We start from the raw sequence: 5,362 nt of genomic DNA, 5'->3' as shown, positions 1-5,362 counted from the left end.
AATGCATGGTGCATTTGGGATTAATGCACTATTTTCTGGGAAAATAGTGCGAGTTGATTTTTGGGTAAATAATTTTCTGGGAAATGATTTACGGATAATTTGGACCAAAATGAGATTTCGGTGTGTGTTGGAAAATTTATCATTTTCGGGGAAAATGATGTTTTGTGGAAAAATGCATGTTTTCATGTGCATGCATGTTAGTTGCGTTTAATGCATTTTATATTACGTTGTTGTTTGGGTTATACTTACCTGCGAGACCATTTTGTGGTGTCGCAGATTTTGATGCTGATGAGGAGGAGGAGGGCGAGCCTGAGGAGACGGCTCCGCCTGAGGAGTGATCTGGGATCACTCGTTTGTACATTTAAAACTATTGTAAATTATTTTATGGATGACTGTATAACTGCTATTTAAATCTTTACTGATGTTTGATTGCAATTAAATTCTGGTACTTAGTTGACTATCCGCTGCGTTATTTTATTTGAACACTGTTGCATGTACACACACTGGCACTTCGTTGGGATGCGTGACCGTGTTGTCACCATCCTGGCGTCTCGATCCCTGTGTATTTTTATAAGGGGGATTGGGGGCGCCACAATCTCTCACCGTCTCTCTCTCTCAGATGTTACTTACGCACATTGGAGAAGCAACAGAAATGAGTCTGCTTCCTCCCGTGCATGGTTTCATGCAAAAACTAAATCATTAGATTTAACGTTTGAAGATTTAAGTTGTACGTTTGAACGTTAAAATATCCTGCCCAATTTTTAGATGACGTTCGAACGTTATATAGACACGTGCAAATGTATCTTACTATGATAGAGCCCGAAATCTAGCGGGAAATATCCCGCACTTTTCTTTTCGTGTTTGAACGTACCAATAATATGAGAACGTTTATAAAGCCATTCAAACCCAGTTCTTGATTGTACCACCTCTCATGAGGTGTAGCAAACTCTACAAACCTTATATTCAGCACAATCAGCTGCACATGCCATTCAAACCCAGTTTCAACTAGCTACCCTCAAGAAGGGTTTTGAATCTATATCTACATATTTTCACAAAGCCCAAACGTTGGCTTCATCCCTAGGTGCCGCGGGTCACCCGCTCTCTTCATCACAATTTTCTATTTACCTCTTAACTGGACTTGGTCCTGAATATGAGTCCATTGTGACCTCCATCACTACTCGTCCTGAGCCCTTATCTTCCCAATAGATTTACAGCTATTTATTAAATTATGAATCACGTTTGGCACATCAAAATGCTTCCTTGATTTCAAGTACATCTCTTGTAGCTCATGCCACCAATGTCAGGCCTTCTCCTCCATCGGGTCTCTCTACTAGAGGTTGTAACTCTAACTCTCGAGGAGGAAGACAAGGTCGTGGTAGAAGTCTAAATTTTGCCACTTATTAAAACACCACACGGCCACAACTCTTTTGCCAAGTGTGTCGAAAACCGGGTCACTCAGCCCTCTCTTGCTACCACTGATTTGATCAGTCCTATCAAACCCACCTCCATCATCACTCATGGCTAACTACACCTCCATGTCTTCTTCTGCGCCATCTACCAGCAGCTGGTTTCCAGATACAACTACCGCCACCCACTTCACACCAATTTTTTTCAACTTAATATCGAGTCCACCCCTATCACGGCAGATGGATCTTCACTTCCTATTCAGAATACTGGATCAGCTCACTTGTCTACTCCATCTAGCAGATTTCTTTCACATAAGCTTCTTCATGTTCCATTAATTATAAAAAATCTTTTGTCTGTGCATCACGTTTGTCTTGATAATAATGTTTAGTTTGAGTTTCACTCTAATTTTTTTCTTGTGAAGGATTTATGCACCCAGGAGCCTCTTCTTTGGGGAACTGTTGAAAATGGGCTCCATGTTCTTCCTATGCAATCAGACACTATGAATGCATCCACAGCTTCAACATCTACTTTTCCACAGGCTTTTCTTAGTGAAAGGATGTCATCACAAATATGGCATGCAAGACTTGGCCACCCCTCACCTAAAGTCACTTCTTTTACTCTTAGTCATTTTACACTTCCTGTTAGTTCGAGTAATCTGTCCAACCCGTGTCCTACATGCTATCAAGCTAAGTCTCATGCAATACCCCATCCTCCCTCCCCATCTCGATCACAAAAGCCATTTCAGTTACTTTTTCTTAATGTTTGGGGACCAGTGCCGATGTCGCTTTTATTTTTCAATAATGGATGGATACTCTAAATATATATGGTTGTTTCCTATTCAATCCAAAACTTGTGTTTCCTCTTTATTTATAGCCTTTTTACATTATGTTCAAAATACATTTTCTGCTAAAATCATTGAGGTATAGTCTAACTAGGGTGGGGAATTTCGCCCCTGCAACCAATTTTAAATTCAACTGGCATTTCACATTGTATCACCTGCCTATACACTCATGCTCAAAATGGTAGTGTCGAATGTTGACATTGACATATTGTTGAAACAGGTCTATCACTTTTAGCATATGCCTCTGTTACTCACAAATATTGGGTTCCTGCTTTTCAAACTGTAGTTTTTCTCATTAATAGAATGCCCACTCCAATCCTTCAACAACAATCTCCATTTCAAACATTGTTTCATCAAACTCCATATTAAAAGTTTCTACGTATTTTTGGTGTGGCCTATTGGCCTAATTTGAGACCTTTCAACAGACATTAGCTTGATCTTCGGTCTCAACTATGTGTATTTATGGGCTACACACCCGATCACAAAGGGTATAATTGTCTTCACTTGCCTACAGGTCGCACCTACATCTCATGTGGTGTTATTTTTTATAAAAGTGTGTTTCCTTTTTCTCAACCCACTCCACAACAATCTATTCAACCCACAACAATCGGCCCCTGCACAAATCCTGTTTTTCTCGTCTTGGTGTCTTGGACTCCTTCCCCAACAGACCCTACAAATCTCCCACTCGGCCCAGCTTCCTTCCCCAATACAAGCCCATCACAAAATCCTTATGTGACACCCTCCTTCTCTCTCATCCCTCACCAACAAACCCAACACAAATTAGCCCAACCTCATGCCCTGCGAGCCCACCTCCCGAAACACCTTCTAACCCATCACTTGATGTTGTTACCCTTTCCGCTTCATTGAATCCTACCTCCTAAAACACTTCTAACCCTAGCTCTCTTGCACCATGACCCTCCATCTCTCAACCTTCCCATTCAATGCTTACCCAATCCAAATCCAAAATTTTTCGTCCTCTCCTTCAATCTGATGGCACCATTTTGTGGCCCTCATCTCGCCCTTCGGCTTCCCTTAACACATCCTCCCTTCAATCGATTCCTAATGAACCAACATGTTTTACCGAGGGCTCAAAGTTTTTGGAGTGGTGTCTAGCTATGGATTCTGAGTTCAAAGCTCTTATTCAAAACCATACATGGAATTTAGACCCCTTTTCATTTGGTCTCAACGTTCTTGGCTTTAAGTGGGTCCTTAAGATCAAATGAAAATCTGATGGAACCCTAGATTGCCGCAAAGTTCATCTAGTGGCTAAGGGCTTCCATCGACAACCCGGTATTCACTACACAGAGAACTTCAGTCCTATGGTCAAGCCAGTAACCGTTCGTCATTTGCTTTCTCTTGCAGTTACTTCACAGTGGCCATTACATCAGTTGGACATCCATAATGTATTTTTGCATGAGGATCTTGAAAGGGATGTCTTCATGCTGCAACCCCCGGGGTTTGTAAAGCCCGACTTTCCATCTTATGTTTGTAAATTAAAAAAAATCAATTTATGGACTCAAACAAACCCCTTGGGCTTGGTTTTCCAAGTTAATTAATAAGTTGATTTCTTTGGGTTTTCGTGGCTCTATATCAGATTCTTCATTATTGTGATGCTCCCAACCTCCTCTTGGATGGAATGAAGACTTAGAGTACCAGAACATGCAACACAAGGTTACATACTCTCGTACATGACAGTTAATATGCAATACATTCTAATATGCAACTAACAATATTCAATAATCGTAGCGAAAATAAAGGTGAAAGTATAACTTATGCTAGAATAACTAAAAACATCCCAATTTCATTAATAAATGTCAAGTTCAAAATACCAATATAGCATAGATTTAGTATAACTAAGAGTTAAAGTCAAATCATTCTCTTCATGCGATTTAAAGCATGGAGGACTTGGGTTCTAAACATTAGAATTAAATCCAATCTCCTCTCAAGGTATGGTTCCTCCTTAATTAGTCGGATCCAATGCTCCATCTAGCTTGATCTCCTTAAGACCTAACACAATTTCTGTCATTCCAAGTGGAATGATAGTGGTTCCAAAAGGGGTAAGATTTACTCAAAATCTTAGTAAGTTAAACAGCCAACATGTACAAAAATAAATTAAGCATGAAGAATGATAAATATGTAATGTATGAAATGTAGAAAGAAAATCAATATACATGTCTCCCATCCAGATTCTTCAAGATTTTAGAAAAATGGAGACACAGGCTTTCCTTCAATAAACATTTTTGCCATCATTTTTGAAAATATAACTTCATCATAACTTCCATCATTAACTTTCATCATTATTAGCAATAACATTATAACGTGTGATAACGTCACAGTTCCCCAAATGCACTGTGAGTACCTATCGGTAACCGTAGTGCAACTCACGTTGAAATTACATTGTCTATAGACTCGTTCTCAATGCATTGGTAATATAACATAACATCATAAAAATCATAACGTGTACACCCATCAGCGTTAAGTGCCATAACATGTTGACTTCGCTCCGGTATTCTTTAAAAAGAACCAATTTGAAGCCTGTTGACTGTTCTTCATCAACTCAGGAGTTACCACTCCATCATTAAATATTCTAGAGTGGACAGAGGAGTTCCACTAGGATAATTTCCCATCCTAGCCTTTGGGGTAGTGACAAAAATTATTTTTATGCTATGCTTAAAAAATGTTTTTCATGACATGTGCATATGTGGCAAACTTTCATGCAAAAATGACGTTTATAGATGCAATATGCAAAAAACAATGGTGAAAAATATCACATGTCATGTAAGTATGCATTCAATGTATCATATAACATGATATTTTATACACAAAATGATAATTGAAATATGAATGAAATATTTATCAATAATTCATAAATAATCTATCAAGGTCTAAGTTAGAGGCCAACTTACAAACTTTCTGAGTAATTCGAAAAACGTTGTAGCAGCTAAAATCAAGTGCGTACTAAGTTAGGATTAATACTTCTATGGTTGAGGTTCAAAATCAAAAATTTCAAAAATGGGTATTTACAAAAATACCTCTAGACTTTAAAAAATTGTCGTTAAGGTACTAAATTTTCACTAATTTCAAACGAACTTCAAATTTAACCAAAGTTCATGG

This window comes from Juglans microcarpa x Juglans regia, chromosome 8D (assembly GCF_004785595.1).
Source record: "Juglans microcarpa x Juglans regia isolate MS1-56 chromosome 8D, Jm3101_v1.0, whole genome shotgun sequence".
Taxonomy (NCBI): domain Eukaryota; kingdom Viridiplantae; phylum Streptophyta; class Magnoliopsida; order Fagales; family Juglandaceae; genus Juglans; species Juglans microcarpa x Juglans regia.
This window is presented reverse-complemented; position numbering follows the sequence as displayed.